Genomic DNA, 20,457 nt, shown 5'->3' on the forward strand with positions numbered 1-20,457 from the left:
AGAGGAAACACACCTACCTTCCGGTTGTTAAGGTTCCCTCTGTTCCCATCATGTCTCTGTTCCCCTGCAACTCCACAACTAAGATATCATGCATCAGGCGTGTCATTTCTGAGTCACGATCGTGTGACCCCTGACACTGCACTGGGACATTTGCAGCCTGGATGGTGAAGGGGCTGGGATTCTCCGTGGCATCAGAGAACCCAGGCTTCAGTTTTCACGAGCCCTACAAGATGGCTCTGTTTACCCTCATTCTCTGCTTCCTGCTCCAGCCCTCCCCGGTGAGGGATCGTGACATAACTAAACCTTCTGGGTGATGGAGGCCGTGTAGGAAGCAGGTAGAAAAGGATTTCAAAGGCTGTTCAGAGTTGGGGCTCTCTGAAGTCCTTCAAAGTCTGACTATGTCCAATATCTGTGGCTTCTTTTTCACCAATTTCAGAACTAGCTCCTTATTTCATCCCGGGACCCACTCCCCCGAATAGGTTCCAGGGACAGACACATGCTCATTGATGGGCTAGCAGACTCCCCTAACTGAGGTCCTCTTTTTCTGCAAATGAATACGTGAAGGGTGTCTATTATTAGTATAATGTACTATATAAGTATATAATAAATACTTGCTTTTTATAAAATAAAATTTAGTTTTTTAAATATAGGAAATATAAATACTTTTTAAAATGTTTCTAACTTTAGAATCCAGCTCAGGGCATAAGCTTAGAAACTGAGAAGCTGCTCTGGGTGCTAATTAGACCCACAGAACAAAGGACCTTGATCATGAACCCTGAGCTAGTCCCACAGCACCAGGTTCTGTGCTCCTGAGGCCAGGCTTCCAAAGATTGCATTCATTGTGGTTAATGGAATTAAAAAAGAAGGAACATCTAACGTGACTCGAATTGCCAAGCATTACGGCTATCAATTTTATGGCAACAAACATCTTTGTAGAATGTTAGCAAGATGGAGTGAAAGCAGAAGAAGTCTCCTATCTGAGCTAACAGTTCAGGCCGCTGGCTGCTCCTTGCAGTGTATGATATACCCTGTATGGATCTTTTTTAGTAACAAGGAAAGAGAGTTATTAACTTTTTTCAGAACCCTTTGAGTCTATAGGCTCCCTGGGCATTTTCTACACTGAGACCTAGTTTCCAATATAAGTACATGGAACTATGCTTAAAGGTTGACCTTTAAAAAAACTTAACAATAATTTGCCTCTATCTAGACAAACAATAATTTTGCCTCTATTTCTAGACATTTTACGGGCTTCCCAGGTGGCACAAGTGGTAAAGGACCCACCTGCCAGTGCAGGAGACACAAGAGACATGGGTTTGATCCCTGGGTCAGGAAGATCCCCTGGAGGAGGGCACCGCAACACACTCCAGTATTCTTGCCTGGAGAATCCCATGGACAGAAATGCCTGGCAGGCTGCAGTCCACTGGGTTGCAAAGATTTAGACACGACTGTAGCCAACTTAGCTCGCATATAAGCCTCCAGAGTTGGACAAGACTGAAGTGACTTAGCACACACTCAAACATTTTACAGAGTACCAAGTAGTATTTTGAAGCTTGAACTAGACAATTTCAATAAAAGGTCTTCGTTTTGCGGGTCTTTGTGTATTTTTTGTTTCATTTATTCTATCTTTTGAAAGCTTAATGAAACCACCAAGTAAGGGTGGAAAGACTGTTTATACTCATTTGTACATTTGTCAGGATTCACACTATTTCAAGTGTAAATTCAGAAAGGTAGAAGTTCTTAATAAGATTTTCTTTTCTCTTTTAGGCGCAGCTTGGGATCCAAAAATTCACTGGTTTCTTAAAAAGAAAGACCTTTCCCAGAAGTTTTTTCTTTGCTATGAGTGCTAAGCAATAACCTCAGTCTTTCGGGGCCTCTTGAGCTTGTTAATTCAGAACTAAAAATAACTGCAATTCATTGTCTTACCTGCTACATGTGGGTTCTGGGGCTGTAGAAGAAGAATGAAAGTATAGGGCTTATCTGTAAACCAGGGTTTTAGAATCTTTTTCAGTTGTGAAAGGAAGCAGTGTCCTATGGTCCTTGCCCCCCACCCACCATGTCCTCTGCCTGCCTTTTGTTTGTGGAAAACTTGAGTCAAAAAATATGTTTAATCAGAGAAATGAGAAATGCAGAAACAAAGAAAAATAGTACAAGGAGACTAAATAATAATGATATGGTCATTAAACATAGTCAAGGGCCTTTAGTTCTTTCTCCAGGGCTATAGATAATATTCTGAGCCATATCCTGTGAGCTGTCTTGTAGGTTCTCAAACATCAGGTGGAGAAGTTAACTACATGATGATCAGACTATACCCAGGACATGAGCTGCCACAATTCCTACAACTGGCCACAAAGAAATAGAACAAATGGACCCTGGAACTGAAGATTAACTCTACCTAAAACAACCAAGATGATGCTGGTCAGACCACCCATGACCAATTTGGAGATAACTGTCAGAGCTGACTGCTATTTCTGCATGTAACCCCCCTCCTTCTGTTGATAAAAGCTCTTGCCCAATGGTTGCCACTGGTGGAGGTGGGAGGAGTAGGCTTTTGGACAAATGTCTGTCACCCTCCCCTCCAGTTGCCAGCATCTGAAATAAAGCAAACTTTCCTTTCTACCAACCTGACCTGTTTATTGGTTTTTGAGCAGTGAGCAATCAAACCACACACATTCTTTCGGTAACAATACGGCCAGTAAGAAGGGTTTTATTTCTCTTGAGAGTCTATTTATTAAATTTCTAGTTTGGTAAAATGGAAGAAAACCCTGTAAATAATACTGCAGAGGCACTAGGTAAAATCTCAAAGAAAATATTAACCTTTTAAAAAAATCTAGAGAGTCTTAAGTTTAGTCTACGGAAACTCAGTTCTCAGAGATAGCGACACTGTCTTCAGAAGAGATTGAAAGAAAAAATACAGAGCTGAGATCTGCCAGTTGTCTGTGGATTCATCCTAGCTTTGAGTTTACCATCTTGAAGGTGTAGGATTTTACTGAGGTTAGTGTCTCATTCAGGTTGGCAAAGAAATAGGTACAGTAATGCCTGTAAAATCCTATGCCTTGATTTTGAGGTTTTGACACAGGCTCACTTGGCTTCAGGTCACTTCTGTAAAACTCAAATGAAGGCCCTTCCATCCAATAAGTGTGCTCAGTCACTCAGTCGTGTCCAACTCTTCCACCCCATGGACTGTCACCCACCAGGCTCCTCTATTCGTGGGATTGTCCAGGCAAGAATACTGGAGTGGGTTGCCATTTCCTCCTCCAAGGGGTCTTCCCAACTCAGGGATCAAACCTATGTCTCTTGTGTCTCCTTCATTGGCAGGAGTTCTTTACCTGTAGTGGGTTCTTTCGGAGAAGGCAATGCAAGCCACTCCCGTACTCTTGCCTAGAAAATCGCATGGACAGAGGAGCCTGGTGGGCTGCAGTCCATGGGGTCGCTACTAGTCAGACACGACTGAGCGACTTCACTTTCACACATTGGAGAAGGAAATGGCAACCCACTCCAGTGTTCTTGCCTGGAGAATCCCAGGGATGGTGGAGCCTGGTCGGCTGCCGTCTATGGGGTCAGACAGAGTCAGACACGACTGAAGCAGCAGCAGCAGTGGGTTAACACGAGCGCCACCTGGAAAGCCCATTTGTGTAATAAGGTCAATGTGCAAATGTTCCTAGTATCCTTGAATGAGCCTGACTGCATTATTTGTAATGGGGTGAGTGTGTGTGTGTGTGTGTGTATGTGTATGTATTATGCACAGGGAAAGGTGAGAGAAGAACAAAATTAATAAACACAGCCATCTTTAATGCAATGCCCATCACTGTTACTCATTTTGCCTAACTCATCAGTAAACCACAGATAAAGGAGAAATAAGTGAAAGTCTCCCACAAATGTCTCCCAGGACCCCAAGGGATCCACCACCCTCACAGAGCTGCATTTCTTAGGGGCTGGAGCAGATTTATCTCAAGACAGTAAACTTTGATACTATGACAGTATAACATTTGTTTTTTGAGTTCTTGGCAACTAAACTCTATGCTCCAAAAACATACTCCAGGTTCAAGAAAATGGTGTCAACCATTAGATTCTTGGGGAAAAAGGAGCAGTTTTGGTCCCTTGCTGTTAGGGAACTCATGATTTGTGAATTTTAAAATTTGTTTTGCAGATGTGCTTGTCGTCATCCACATAGCATGATTTCCTCTATCTCTGGTTATGCATTTTAAGTATCTTATAACACCATGAGATTTCTGGTCTCAAACACTTCTCAATCTATACCTAAGTGTTAGGATAACCCAACTGGCACAACAACAGCAAAAGAAAATGGCATTAATTTTTGTGCATTTCATGCATTTATCAGTAAAAATATAATATTTCACATTATAAATATATTCAAATCATAAAACTTATCTTTCCCTCAGTTTATTTTAAATTAATTTATTTCCTTATTGCAAAAAATTTACCTATTCTAGAAAAGTACAAAATAGATTTAAAAGGCATTATTGGAAAAATTAGAAAATACAAAAAAAAAGGAAGAAGAAAAGAAGAAACACCTACCATCCCACTGCAAAAGTCATACTGCTACTGTTTTCTAACATTCCGAACAGCCTATGTTATGTTTTAGTAACACACATCCCCTGCTCTTTATCACCGAAAACCAGAAAGATGTATTTCTCCCTCACATGAAATATCCTTGCTGGGTTGGCAGGAGCTGGTTTGATCCTGGCTCTCAGCCCAGGATGCAGCCTCCCTGGGTGGAGCAGCATTGCTCATCACACTGAGGGAAACCATGTGGGGGTCACACCTTTGCTTTTAAGGCTGGTGGCCAGAAGTGACATGCTTCAGCTGTCACATGCCAGAAACGTGCTTGCGCTCTAGGGGATCAAGAAGTAGAATTCTACCTCTGGCTGGTAAAGACCACAAGTGTTGATGAACAGCACTGATGATTACCCAAGCTCTCCTTTCCTTTCCTTCACTTCCTTCGTTATTTATTTATTTATTACTTACTTGGCTGCACTGGGTCTTAGTGGCAGCATGTGGGATCTTCAATCTTCATCTGCATGCAGAATCTTTAGTTGCGACAAGTGACATCAAGTTCCCTGACCAAGGATCAAACTCGGGCCCCCTGAATTGGGAGTATGGAGTCCTAGCCACTGGACCACCAGGGAAGTCCCCTTCTTTTTTTCTAAATGGGATAATATTTTTTTTTTACATTGGACTTAATTGATGGCCGACTTGATGCTTGTAAAATAATATCAGATAATCAGTATCAAATAATAAAAATTAGAGTTTACAGAATAGAGGGGAAAACAGAAAATTGCCTTTCTCTAATGATTGATTTAATGTCTTTAATTTTTCCCTCAAAATCAGTTTAGACCTTGCACCTCTTCAATTCAGCACATACATATGTTTGTATGCCTACAGGACAAACACTGGATTATATTCCCTAAAGCACTTGGCAGAAATCATCATTGTCATGGCTTTCTAGGATTTTGACTCCTTTTCCCACTTTCTCTGCCTAAGCTCTGCTGCTAAGACATGTCAGTCGTGTCCGACTCTGTGCGGCCCCATAGACGGCAGCCCACCAGGCTCCCCTGCCCCTGGGATTCTCCAGGCAAGAGTACTGGAGTAGGTTGCCATTTCCTTCTCCAAAGCATGAACGTGAAAAGTGAAAGTGAAGTCACTCAGTCGTGTCCAACTCTTAGCAACCCCATGGACTGAAGCCCACCAGCCTCCTCCATCCATGGGATTTTCCAGCAAGAGTACTGGAGTGGGTCACCAGTACCTTCTCTGCCTAAGCTCTAGTTATACCCTAAGTTGCTAAGGTCAGGTTTGTGTTCCTTGGTGTCCTTTTTTTAATATTTACAGTCATGCCTGTCTAACATTTTTCTTCAGAATTATAGTGACACAATAGGTAGCTTGGAGTGCTAACATCACTATAATCAATCCTTCCTCTATCCCTCAAGTCACACAAATATATGTTCACACTGGGCAAAGTAACAAGCAGAGCCTTCAAACCAGTCCCCAAGGCATTCTAACTCCACATTCAAAGAGTGCTACCTCGAAATCCCTCTTAAATGGAACACTGATTAAATGAATGACGTGAAAAATCTGAGGTCAGGATTCCCTCTTTGCTTTTTGAAAACTCAGAGAAGGTTATTCTCATCCATCTACCTTATTTCCCTTTATCAGATAAATAGCATCACCTTTGAGTGTTATTAAAATAAGTATCTGATACCAGAGAGAGTAGAAAGTAGAGTAACACTGACTTGAAGGAAGCAGGAGCCAGTGACCGAGAAAGTGATCAAGTAATAAGAAATAGGTTTGAACATGTAGGAAAAAAAGTTTTTAAGGATTTGGGAAAGTTAGTTGAGTGGGATAAACTCAACTATGAAAGAGGAGACAGAAGAGGTTCTACTGTACGTTCTATTGTTCATAAACATAACAGTGGATTAAGTAGTAAAAATGGGTTTGTTTTTATTGTGGAAAATAAGAGGGTGAACCAGAGTCACAGCAACATGGATGAGGCATGACTCTTTCAATGAAGTGCCAGGTATGTGGGCCAAGGGAAGATAAGGTAAGTAAGTGTAAGTCACTGAGTCATGTCCAACTCTTTATGACACCACTGACTGTAGCCTGCCAGGCTCCTCTCTCCATGGAATTCTCCAAGCAAGATTACTGGAGTGGGTTACTGTGCGCTCCTCCAGGGGATCTTCCTGATCCAGAATGTGGGCCAGGGAAACAACCAGTGAACTCACGACTGAGGCTAACTAAAGAATCAAGGTCAACTCCCTGGAAGGAATTCCCAGTTAGATAATAACTGATAATGCCCTTTTTGATGGATTAAAGGGTGACAAGAGAGATCCTTGTGGTAATGAAAATGTTCTATCACTGGACTGTGTCCTTGTCAATATACTGGTTGCGTTATAGTTCTGTAGTTCTGCAAGATGTGGCCAGTGGGGAAAACTAAATAAAGGTTATATGGGATCTCTCTGTATTATCTCTTAGAACTGCATGTAGGTCTACAATTACTTCAAAACAAAAATTTTTAATGTGATTACTGTGAATATTTCAAACTCATCCAAATAGTAGTCACCATTTTCTTAAGCATAGTAAAAACATTGCTAAGGCTGATCTTTTCTGCCTTATGTGAAATGTTAAACAAACAATGTGAGAGTTGGACCATAAAGAAGAAGTGCTGAAGAACTGATGCTTTTGAACTGTGGTGTTGGAGAAGACTCTTGAGAGTCTCTTGGATTATAAAGAGATCAGACCAGTCAATCCTAAAGGAAATCTCAACCTTGACTATTCGTTGGAAGGACTGATGCTGAGCTGAAGCTCCAATACTGTGGTTCCTGATGAGAAGAATAGACTCATTGGAAAAGACCCTGATGCTGGGAAAGAATGAAGCCAAAAGGAGAAGGAGGATGAGATAGTTAAATAGCATCACTGACTCAATGGACATGAGTGAGCAAACTCCAGGAAAGAGTGAAGGACAGAGGAGCCTGGCATGCTGCACTTGATGGAGTTGCAAAGAGTCAGACACGACTGAGTGACTAAAAAACAACAATACTGAAGCACATTCTAAGAGGCTCTTCTTAATTTCCTTTGGGAGTCTTGGACAGCATTAAGTGATTCTTGCAATCCATTAGAAATACCCTTCATGCTTAAATGGGCACTTTATTTTCACACTGGCACTCTTCAAGCATCACTCAGCTGCCTTTTCTCGTGTTTGATCAGGATTGAGGAGCAATATCAGAGGCAAAACTGTTTCCTCTCTATTTCTTTGACATTCAGATACAGATGTTACTGGTGGTATTTGGCAGAGTTTCCTGCTGGATAATGAAGTACTCACTCGTGTGACTGGCTAAAATTTGAAATGCCTGCAGGCTAACATACTTCCAACAGGGTTCAAGACATGCCTGACCTCAAAATCACAGTGCCTGAGAGGCTTGGGGAGCTCTTCTTACTCTGTCTGCCCTCTCTTCCATCCTCCTCCATCTATTGCTCTTATGTGGAAATTGGAATAGGACCACTCAAATTTACAAATACCCTCCCAACATCTATTAAAATGCCTCTGAAACTCAAAGGCAAAGAAGAAAAGAGAGATGAGCATGTGAACTGTCTTGCAGAGTGTCTGCCTCCTCCCCTTTGGTAGCTCTGAGCATCTCCTTTCATTCATAAAACTGCACTTATGTGGGTCTGCAAGCACCACGAAGAAACTAGTGTGGAGTTAGGATTTATCTCTTTGGTGCGTGCATGTCCTACTAATGATGCCCATTTCCCACATCAAAGCAGACAGATAAAAACATTTTGAGCAGCATAAATGGGCTTCACTGATGCAAGAGAGCCTTCTAAAAATGCTATATTTCATGGTGATGGGTTTCTATTACACCACGTGGTACTCATTAGTGTGAAAGTCACATATCTACCTATTTGCAAGGAAATGGAGAGCTCATGCCACAGCAGTTACACACCAAATGCTTTACATACATCAGTTGCAAGTAGGAGAGAAAACAGAGTGTGCTTATTGGGGAAGCCACTGAACAATAGCTCCCACTGACTATGGACTATGAATTTTCTTTGAATATATGTTCCTGGAGATGAAAATGGCAACACACTCCAGTATTCTTGCCTGGAAAATTCCATGGACAGTCCATGGGGGTTGCAAAAGAGTCAGACATAACTTAGCGACTAAACAACAAAAACCAAAAATGTTCCTGGAAGGCATCATTGATTTCTGAGAATCTGTACCAACTCAGTGTTCTCTTCAGGGTAGGAAGGGCTTGGGCTCTTTATGCAGGTTCAGAGCAGGACATGCTAGAGATTGAAATTCTTTCTCTGCAGATCCTAGAACCATTATAATCTTTTGGCAATTATTCTAAACAGAATAGGCAAAACTGGCCTCTGTCACACCAGCCCAGAGCAGCAGATCAAGCTCAGAAACTTCCTTGGCTACAACCGATGCCATGTTCCTTGCTGATCTTGTCAATTCAATTCGATCCTGCTCAACAGTTCACCAGCAGTTCCTGAGCTCCTCTTATGAGTGAAATGCGAGGGTACAGGAATACAGACCTACTCCTGTCTCTAATTCATCTATCGTCCAGTGGGAGCGACAGAGATAGAGACACTTAGTGTGAGAGAAAGACACAGAGCTCAGAGGTTGGCTTCTGTGGTTTATGGTAGTTTCCTGTGTCTGTGTGCTCAGTCACCCAGTTGTGTCCAAATCTCTGTGACCTCATGGACTGCAACCCACCAGGCTCCTCTGTCCATGTGATTGTCCAGCAAGAACACTGGAGTGGGTTGCCATTTCCTGCCTCAGGGGATCTTCCCAACCCAGGGACCAAACCTGGGCCTGCTGCATTGGCAGGTAGATTCTTTACCACTAATGCCACCTGGGAAGCCCTATGGTAGTTTCCTAGAGCAGAGCTAATAAATAGCCTAGAAAGCCAGAGGTGGAGATCAGGGAAGGCTGAAAATTCTGCAGATGCCAAATAAGAAAGCTTTCTATAAAGAGCTAACTGAAGATTTGGTGATTAGTATATTAAAAAGCAGAGACATTACTTTGCCAACCAAGGTCCGTCTAGTTAAGGCAATGGTTTTTCCCGTGGTCATGTATGGATGTGAGAGTTGGACTGTGAAGAAAGCTGATCGCCAAAGAATCGATGCTTTTGAACTGTGGTGTTGGAGAAGACTCTTGAGAGTCCCTTATACTGCAAGGAGATCCAACCAGTCCATTCTAGAGGAGATCAATCCTGGGTGTTCATTGGAAGGACTGATGCTAAAGCTGAAACTGCAATACTTTGGCCACCTCATGCAACGAGTTGACTCACTGGAAAGGACTCTGATGCTGGGAAAGGTTGGGGGCGGGAGGAGAAGGGGACGACAGAGAATGAGATGGCTGGATGGCATCACCGACTCTGTGGACATGAGTTTGAGTGTACTCCGGGAGTTGGTGATGGATAGGGAGGCCTGGCTTGCTGTGATTCATGGGGTCGCGGAGAGTCGGACACGACTGAGCGACTGAACTGAACTGAACTGAAGTGAAATGTATGTGACTATGTTGGAGAGTCTTCAAGGGTTTATTTTCCACCAGGAATCCCTATGTTTTTCCTAGCCCCACTGTTTCCTAAGAATGAGCTTGAATAGATAATCTTTATTACAAGAATTTAAAAAATAATAATAATAACTTAAAGGAAGGAAAGGAGGGAGGAAGGAAGGGAATTAGATTTAAAATTATCTATCTCATGGTATGTCTCTATCAAATTTTTGCCAAGACAACAGAAAATGTGACTAAAATTCGAAGATTGTTCAAGAGGGAGGGGATATATATATGTCATTGTGGCTGATTCCTGTTCTTGTATGAGAGACCAACACAACATTGTAAAGCAATCTTCTTCCAATTAAAAAATAAATTAAAAAAATAGCGGGTATGATATGAGAAAAGATATATAAAAGTTTCCTGGTAGATATTAAGTGCTCAATTCTTAGCTCTTAAAGTACCTTTATTGATGTTAATGTTTTCTCTTAAATTACAATATATCTATCAAGACTTTAATATCTTAGTGCACTTACTTATTACAAACATAGTAACAGACCAAAGATATTTGTGTCATTAAAAGTAGAACATCTACCAAAAGGTTACCCTAATTTCTACCTCACACGTGGGAGACAAGTTTTTAGAAAATCAACTATATTTTTTTTTACTTTGTACTTAATGGAGCTCCAAATAGGAGGACTGCATTATTCCTGAGTTCTGGCAATCTCGTTGCTGGCCAGGCAAGGTGTCCAAGGAGATGAATGTCCTCAAGGAGGTGACCATTGGGAGGAGAGAAGGGGGAGACAGAACACCCATCCAGCCTGGACAGTCTGCATCAGCAGAGCTGAGTTCAACCAAGTTAGTTAGTCAGTTCAATCATTCAGTCGTGTCCGACTCTTTGGGACCCTATGGATTGCAGCATGCCAGACTTGCCTGTCCATTACCAACTCCTGGAGCTTACTGAAACTCATGTCCACTGAGTCAGTGATGCCATCCAACCATATCATCCTCTGTCATCCCCTTCTCCTCTCCTCCTGACTTCAATCTTTCCCAGCATCAGGGTCTTTTCCAATCAATCAGTTTGTCACATCAGGTGGCCAAAATATTGGAGCTTCAGCATCAGCATCAGTGTTTCCAATGAATATTCAGGACTGATTTCCTTTAGGATTGACTCATTGGATCTTCTTGCAGTTCAAGGGACTCTCAAGAGTCTTCTCCTACACTACAGTTCAAAAGCATCAATTCTTCAGCGTTCAGCTTTCTTTATAGTCCAACTCTCACATCCATACATGACTACTGGAAAAACTGTAGCTTTGACTAGATGAACCTTTGTTGGTAAAATCAAGTCTCTGCTCTTTAATGTGCTGTTTAGGCTGGTCATAGCTTTTCTTCCAAGTAGCAAGCGTCTTTTAATTTCATGGCTGCAGTTACCATCTGCAGTGATTTTGGAGCCCCCAAAAATAAAGTCTGTCACTGACTCCATTGTTTCCCCATCTATTTGCCATAAAGTGATGGGACCAGATGCTATGATCTTGTTTTTTGAATGTTGAGCTTTAAGCCAACTTTTTCACTCTCCTCTTTCACTTTCATCAAGAGGCTCTTTCAGTTCAGTTCAGTTCAGTTGAGTCGCTCAGTCGTGTCTGACTCTTTGCGACCCCATGAATCACAGCACGCCAGGCCTCTTGCCTTTCTGCCATAAGAGTGGTGTCATTTCTTCCATCAGGAAGCTTCCATAAGCCTCTCATCCTTCTTCATCAGAGGGTAGACAGAATGAAAATCACAATCCCAGAAAACTAATCAGACTGATCACATGGACCACAGCCTTGTATAACTCAATGAAACTATGAGTCATGCCATGTAGGGCCACCCAAGACAGAGAGGTCATGGTGGAGAGTTCTGACAAAGTGTGGTCCCCTGGAGAAGGGAATGGCAAACCACTTCAGTATTCTTGCCTTGAGAACCCCATGGACAGAAGGAAAAGGGAAAAAGATACGATACTGAAAGATGAACTCCCCAGGTCGGTAGGTGGCCAGTATGCTACTGGAGAAGAGAAGAATATAGCTCCAGAAAGAATGAAGAGAGCTCAACCAAAGGAAACTTAATTTGCCACAAAAATCACTCCTGCTCCTTTAACCACAGCAACCTTTAAAAGGGCTTATATTTGACGATTAAACAGCAAATACATTGTGGTAAGTACCCAATATTTCATCTTCACGTTTCCCTTGGGGCCCTTATGTGGTAAACAGATGATACTGACTCATTATTTTAAAGCCAATTCATGAAGAAATCTAGATTGCTTGAATTACTGATTTGCCCAAGAAATCGATGCCAGAAGGTATGGTGGTCTTCACCCTTTGGTCCTGAGACTCACAAAACTCTGCTGTCTCTTAAAGAAAGCAGCATGGCAGAAGGCACACAGAAACCATTCAAAGCAAATCTTTTGGCAAATGTTCAACTTTTAACCACACAAAAAAATTTGGTCTTTAACTAAGCTTGTAATAAGTGTAACAAGACATTAAAGTCTTAATAGATAAATTCTAATTTAAGGGAAAAGATTAAAATCAACAAAGGTAATGTAATAGCTAAAAATTGAGCACTTAGTATCTGCCAGGAAATTTTACACGTTATCTCATATCATACTCTTCACAATCTCATGTAAGTATAATATTAATATATGTATCTATATTATCTCAGTTTTACAAATGAGGAAGCATAGTCTTAGAGTAGTTAAAAACTTGCCCAAGTTGACACATCAAGTAAGAGACTGAATGGATGTGAATCCAGAACTGGATTGTGAATGTGAATCCCTTCCTGTAGTTGAAGCTTGTTTATCTCCTACAGTATTTTCACATAAAGTATATGTCAGTAAAATTTGGACTGGTGGTAATCTTCATAGGGTTTTTAAAACTGCATAAGTTTACTAAGGGCTTCCCTGGTGGCTCAGAGGTTAAAGCGTCTGCCTCCAATGCGGGAGACCCAGGTTCGATCCCTGGGTTGGGAAGATCCTCTGGAGAAGGAAATAGTAACCCACTCCAGTATTCTCGCCTGGAGAATCCCATGGATGGAGGAGCCTGGTAGGCTACTGGAGAATCCCATGGACAGAGAAGCCTGGTAGGCTACAGTCCACGGGGTCGCAAAGAGTCGGACACGACTGAGCGACTGAACGGAACGGAAGCTTACTAATTGAGATAAAACAAACATTTCGAAGTAGAAACTTCAAATCCTAGTTTAAATTCCTTAATCTTGCATTAGCTGTGAGCACTTCACATGATCTTTACAAGAGGACCATTCTCATGGTCTGAAAGCGCTGTCATGTAAAGGGTTACAATTGTCATTAGAACAAAATGAACAAGCATCCCTAATGAGTACTCTGGAAGTTTTAAAGCTAAACCGGACTGCTGCTGCTGCTTCAGTCGTGTCCGACTCTGTGTGACCCCATAGATGGAAGCCCACCAGGCTCCCCTGTCCCTGGGATTCTCCAGGCAAAAACACTGGAGTGGGTTGCCATTTCCTTCTCCAATGTGTGAAAGTGAAAAGTGAAAGTGAAGTCGCTCAGTCGTGTCCGACCCTTAGCGACTGCAGCCTACCAGGCTCCTCCAGCCATGGAATTTTCTAGGCAAGATTACTGGAGTGGCTTGCCATTGCCTTCTCCGAAACCGGACTGGTCCTGCCTTATTAGGAAGCATTGCACTAGCAAAGTTATAATTTTAACACAGTCTCATTCTGTAGGAGATGTGAGTGAGCTGGAAATTTTCTTGTGTTTGAACACACTTGATTCTCTAATCACTAAATGCATAGTGCTTTTCCATATCAAAAACTACCAATAACTCATCTCAGAAATAAACAGCAGGGAGGAGTCTATTAGGACAAAGCCACAACATTTGTTTGGGGTATGCTCCTTCCTCCTTGTGATGGAGTTGGTGGAGCTCATCAGTACCTTGATCTCCTCCATCTGGGAGCTTGGCCAAACTATATTTCCCAGCCCCACCTGTTAACAAGATGCAGCATAGGAGTAAGTTCTGGAGACTGGAATGTAGGTGGAAGTAAGATTCACCACTTTCAGACTCAAATTATATGTGATTCTTCCATGCTCTTTTTCTCTCTTGCATGTGACTGGAAATGAAGGACTCTGACACCCTAGAAGACTGGGGAGCCCCATAATGCACAAAGCCCCAACCCATGAGCTCCTTGCACGAGGAGAATCCATGCTCAGGAAAGCTGCCTAACCAGGAATAGCAGGTAAAAACTAAATTTTCATTCTCTTAGTAAAACCAAGTGTACCTATGTTTGTCTGAGGTTAGGAGAGAGCAGAATCTTTTCTTTAAATGGGACCATGTTAAGCCCTGATTTGGTGTCATCTTGAGAGCAGGGCACCAATGATGGCAGAACCCGTGGAGATAATTAGTAGATCACTGTGGCCTGAATGAGTCAGGTAGGACCTGAACAAAGCCCAAGTCTCATTTCATACTCTCTGAGAGGACTGCTTTTTACTGCCTATATTTAATGGCCGCTTTGCTTGGTAAACAAACAAACGACAAACCTTGAACATGGAGGGTAAATCATTGATCTGGGGAATTTTCTTTTATTTTCTTTGAAAAACTAGCTCATACACTTCTTTTTTAAGCTCATCTGTCTGCCATGCGGAATGGGCCCTATTTCATGTTGTAGCCACTTACTCCACTATCTGAAGGAAATTCTCACTAAATCCTACCACAGCTACAACTACCCAAATGGTGCCATGAAATTCAGCATTCGATTTAAGCATCTCTAGAGATCACGTATTCACATTTTTATGATTCATAAAAACATCCGCAAAAGAGTTTTGGCAGTTATACAGACTTTACAAGAGTTTTATACACTTGTTTATATGTTGCATTAGCCTGAATGCCATTTTAAGAGCACAACTTAAAAATCACAATCAGCTCTCTAGTAAATGTAACCATTATAAAAAATTGAGTGATTTTTACCATGAAGGAAGCAGCTTACAGGGACAGGTTTTTTTTTTTTTTTTTTTTAAGACTTAATTGAATTTGTTACAACATTGCTCTGTTTTATGTTTTGGTTTTTTTGCCCCAACCTCGAGGCATGTAGGATCTTAATTCTGTGATCAAGGATCAAACCTTCATCCCCTGCACTGGAAGGCAAAGTCTTAACCATTGGACCACCAGGGAAGTCCCAAGAATAGTTCAAAAAAAAAAAAAAAATGATCCCAGAGAAAACAACAGCTCACTAGTAGAACCTGTTAGATTTTAAATTCTACAGCTCATGCTTTTAGCTCAACTGTGGGAATCTTCAGGAATTTCAGGGCCAAGTGAGAGAGGATTATTACTAATAAAATTAGATATTTCCTACCTCCATCATTATAAAATACCTTGGGGAAAATGGCTTTCCTGTTTTTTTTATTAGTAACACAAATTCTTACAAGGATTTTATAGTTTATACCAGCAAAAACCACTATATTTTTGGAAAATTACACTAATAAGATATTCTATTTCAGATTAGAGGCTTCCAGAGGCTCCTATTATCTTCAAGAAAATTCTTTTAATGATATCATACACACACACATACATACACAGCTGCAGAATGATGTCATCAGGGATCATCCAACCATTATGGAGCGTCTCAGTCAGCCCCAAAGGGATTAAACAGTTGTGTTTTTTGGTTTGTTTTGGCTATACTCCACGACACTGTGGGATTTTAATCCCCTGACCTGCACCCCCTGTATTGGAAGCACAGAGTCTTAACCATGGACTGTTAGGGAAGTCCTAGAATGTGTCATTTTGTATCAGCACAATTCAAATTTGCTGTCCTCATCACAGGCCCTCCTTAGAGCTCTGACTTGAGAAATGAGAATACTCTATTTGAGGAAAAAGATTCCAGGGATCTTATTCAGTATGTTATAATGTTATCCTCCTTTGTACTTAATTTTCTGTTAACATTTTATCCATTAACTCTAGTTCTGTAATTGAATATTAAATCAGGATAGAAGTTCTTATTTTGTTCTCTCTCGACCATTACACACACACACACAGGCCACAGACCCCAGCGTGTAGTTGATATTCGTCTATCTTTTAGCTTTTCTTTTTCTTGCTTATTATTGAGGCCTCCCAAATTTAGGATTAAATTAATTCAAATTCACACCAAAAAAAATCCGAAGTCAGCCTTCTCAGCAAGTGAGTCTGCTGTGACTTATGCGGGTGTTAACTCAGCAGTGAGAGTTAATCCTCACTACCTTCTGCAACCGGCAGATCCATCATTAAAGAATCATTCCTCTCCCATAGCGCTGATCTCCTGGTGAAATGAAGACGCCACTGTCAGCGTACCACTGCAATTATTTTTCTCTCATTATTTCCCTGGAGCAGATCTGGAGCTGTTAGGGAAGCACATTTACGCTGGGGGTGTGGGTGGAGGTGGGAGTGGGAGTGAGGAGGAGGGAATGAGAGTGTCACTGACAGAGGATAACAGTAGGGCTGAGAAGGCAGCCTGCCCAGGAGGTGAACAGCATCCGCTTTCCCAGCATTAGCACCAGCTCTGACCCTCTGATGGTGTTGCCGAAAGGGATGTATTTCCGTACACCTTTGAGAACACAACACTTCAAGCACAGCGTGGTGGATGGAAACTTGGTGGTCAGGGAGCTCTAGTTCTAAAGCTACACAGGGTGTAATTTTGGGCAAGGTACTTAACCTCTCTGGGCCCAGTTGGCCGCTGGTGAAATTCTGCAGGCACTTGTGAGGCTTCACTGGATTCGAGCAGTTCATCCATCGTGTCTGGCACCCGGAATAAGCCCTGAGTGTCCTGGTGGGCTACAATCCATGGTGTCACAAAGAGACAGACATGACTGAAGCCACCTAGCACACACGCACGTCCCCCTTTCGAGTCTTCACTTCTGAGTTCCCCTCTGGTGGCAGAAGATGGAGGCATGCCCAGGCAACCAGGCTGCTTCTGTATCCAGGTCTGTCTTTCCTTCACATCCTGCTTTTCCCAGCTTATTCCATGATATCTCACGTGTGGATTGTGTGTGTCCTGCTCTGTTTATCTCCGGGTAGATCCATCATCCCCAACCCCATCTCCAGCTAGAGTATACCAGGGACACCCTCCCAGGTTTGTTTTCAGCCAACAGGAGCTCTGAGGTGGGAGCTGAGGGAGGGGACAGCTGGTGAGAAATCAGGGCTTTCCTTTCACGTGGTTCTACCTTGGGTGACCACTCCTCCCCATTCCCGTTCCCTTGGGACAGACCTCTGTGGGTCCCACCCCTGGGCCCCAGGATCCCTTTGTCTCTTAGCCTCAGGTAGGTCTCTGTTTCCCCCTCTTGCTAATCTGTAGCTTTCCCCAACATCCATGTTTGGCTGTTCAGATTTTCCATCACCTGTACGGTATCACCAATTCCCTGTGTTAAATTGTTCAGTTCAGTTCAGTTCAGTCGCTCAGTCATGTCCGACTCTTTGCGACCCCATGAATCACAGCACGCCAGACCTCCCTGTCCATCACCAACTCCCGGAGTTCACTCAAACTCATGTCCATCGAGTTGGTGATGCCATCCAGCCATCTCATTCTCTGTCATCCCCTTCTCCTCCTGCCCCCAACCTTTCCCAGCATCAGAGTCTTTTCCAGTGAGTCAACTCGTCGCACGAGGTGGCCAAAGTATTGCAGTTTCAGCTTTAGCATCAGTCCTTCCAATGAACACCCAGGATTGATCTCCTTTAGAATGGACTCGTTGGATCTCCTTGCAGTACAAGGGACTCTCAAGAGTCTTCTCCAGTTAAATTGTTACCTCTGTTTTAAATATTTATTGTGGTTTCTGTTTTCCTGGTTGGATCCTGACTGACACATGGATATTTTGTTATGATTTTACTGAATTTTCGCCTGTAAGTTGGAAACTCACATTATATAATTTCAAAGCAGTGGGTCCTTGGTTTCCTCAGGTAAATGGGCTTAAAACCAAAAAAGGCCAAGTTAGCCTAAGCAGCCTGGAGAACAGCTCTACACATCAGCACAGAAGTGTGTGTGTGGTCTGTCCAGGTAGGACCTTTGCTTACCTTGTCCACAGACTGAGTGGAAATTGGAAGTCGAAACTCCTGTTGGAAGAACCAGAGAACCCTTTCCTAAAATGAATGATTTACAGTCTGTGCTGGGTGAGGGGGGCAGAATGTCCCACCAGGTTTAGGTTCAGTTCAGTTCAGTTCAGTCGCTCAGTCGTGTCTGACTCTTTGCGACCCCCGAATCACAGCACGCCAGGCCTCCCTGTCCATCACCAACTCCCGGAGTTCACTCAAACTCATGTCCATCGAGTCGGTGATGCCATCCAGCCATCTCATTCTCTGTCGTCCCCTTTTCCTCCCACCCCCAATCCCTCCCAGCATCAGACTCTTTCCCAGTGAGTCAACTCATCGCATGAGGTGGCCAAAGAATTGGAGTTTCAGCTTTAGCATCAAGTGGTCATAAACAACTTCTGTCTGCTTGCTGCAATTTACATCATAACATCAAATGGCTTGTCCCCAAATAAAGAGAATGGTTCTTCACCAGCACTGGTAGATTCCCTCCATTTCATAATCTAACCTTAACAGGGACAGAATTATTGTTGGAGTAGTAGTCTTCACCCACATAAATCCTCTTTCCTGCTCCCTCTAACCCCACCCACTTCTAGAAAGGAAGGAAGCTCTTGCTCAGTGGGTTGGCTCCAGTCTTTTTATTGCAGTGCAGACTTGGGGTGATGAGTCAAAGAGATGGAGTCAGAAAGGCTGAGTGAGTCTGCCACTGAGAAATAGGCAAGGAGCAGATACCTACAAAGTAGGGGCCTGTTGGGTGAGGGGAGAGCCCTGGGCATTGAGGGGACAGGCTGCAGAGGAGTGAAGCATACCAGAAGATGGGAAGCAAAGAACAGTGATTTTGTGAAGTGTTGCTATTGAACGTAAGTTACATCTCTTTTCAAGCTCTTCAAAGATGCAGATAAAAATCTGATTTAAAAGCACTGATGAAAACACGTTTTACTCAGACTGTGTGGGTACCTAAAGTTTATTTTGTTTACACATTGTCCACTGTGCATAATTAACAATTTCAGTGATGTTGTCTTGCTCTCTCATTGTTTCAGAAGTATGTTGTCTTTTCAGCTAGGCAGATAGCTGCTAACAACTGTGTTTTCATTTATTTATTCACGTAACAAATATTTATTTGAGAGCCTGCTGTGTGCCAGGCTCTGGGTAAAACTCCACTCTGCCCATGAAGAGCACACGGTCCAGGAAGGGAGACAGAAAGCATAAGCACATATTACATTCTTGGGTAAATGCAGTGATGGAAAGGAGGATACAGGGGAGCCCAGAGAAGAGGTGATGCTCTAAACACCTGACACAGAGCCAGGTGCACAGCAGATGCTCAAACACAAGGCACATCCATTAAAAGAGGGTGCTGGGCTGCAGGCCAAAGGCAGGGACATGGCCAAACCAGCTGTCAGGGGCCCAACTCTCCATTAAGCTATTGTTTATTATAAAATGGGAGCCAGTAGAAAAAGTGGCTCAACCCGCAGCTTTCTACCTGACAGCTAAACCAGTTCAATCATTTGTCCCGTGTTAATGGCACCAGGACACAGCGGTGGTGTGTGGCAGGGACACACTGATCTCTACTCTAAAGGCAACCTCCATCTCTTTAGGAAGATAAGACAAATACAGAATATAATTAGCAAATATACAGGTGAGCCTTAAAATCATGAGCCAGCAGTGGCTCTGTATTGTGGGAACTGACTGTCAGGTGAGACTTACCTACATCAAAGAATTCATGCAACAAAAATTAATGCCCAGAAGAGTGTTTTGAGTACTTCCAGAGATATCATTTAGCCAGCAGAGGTCTATATTGTCAAAGCTGTGGTTTTCCCGTAGTCACATGTGGATGTGAGAGTTGGACCATAAAGAAGGCTGAGTGCCGTGGAACATTCTGAAAGAGATGGGAATCCCAGACCACCTGACCTGCCTCTTGAGAAACCTGTATGCAGGTCAGGAAGCAACAGTTAGAACCATGGAACAACAGACTGGTTCCAAGTAGGAAAAGGTGTACGTCAAGGTTGTATATTGTCACCTTGCTTATTTAACTTATATGCAGAGTACATCATGAGGAACGCTGGGCTGGAAGAAGCACAAGCTGGAATCAAGATTGCTGGGAGAAATATCAATAACCTCAGATATGCACATGACACTACCCTTATGGAAGAAAGTGAAGAGGAACTCAAAAGCCTCTTGATGAAAGTGAAAGAGGAGAGTGAAAAGGTTGGCTTGAAGCTCAACATTCAGAAAACAAAGATCATGGCATCTGGTCCCATCACTTCATGGGAAATAGATGGAAAAACAGTGGAAACAGTGTCAGACTTTATTTTTTGGGGCTCCAAAATCACTGCAGATGCTGATTGCAGCCATAAAATTAAAAGACGCTTGCTCCTTGGAAGGAAAGTTATG

General features: G+C 42.7%; 1 protein-coding gene across 1 annotated transcript in view; it reads right to left on the reverse strand.

Moving 5' to 3' along the window:
* Nucleotides 1–20,457, reverse strand: part of CLVS1 (clavesin 1) — a 154,549-nt gene that overhangs the window by 30,590 nt on the left and 103,502 nt on the right. The window lies entirely within an intron of this gene.

The sequence above is a fragment of the Moschus berezovskii genome, chromosome 16, assembly GCF_049115385.1.
Source record: "Moschus berezovskii isolate FMDL1 chromosome 16, NW_MosBer_1.0, whole genome shotgun sequence".
Classification (NCBI taxonomy): domain Eukaryota; kingdom Metazoa; phylum Chordata; class Mammalia; order Artiodactyla; family Moschidae; genus Moschus; species Moschus berezovskii.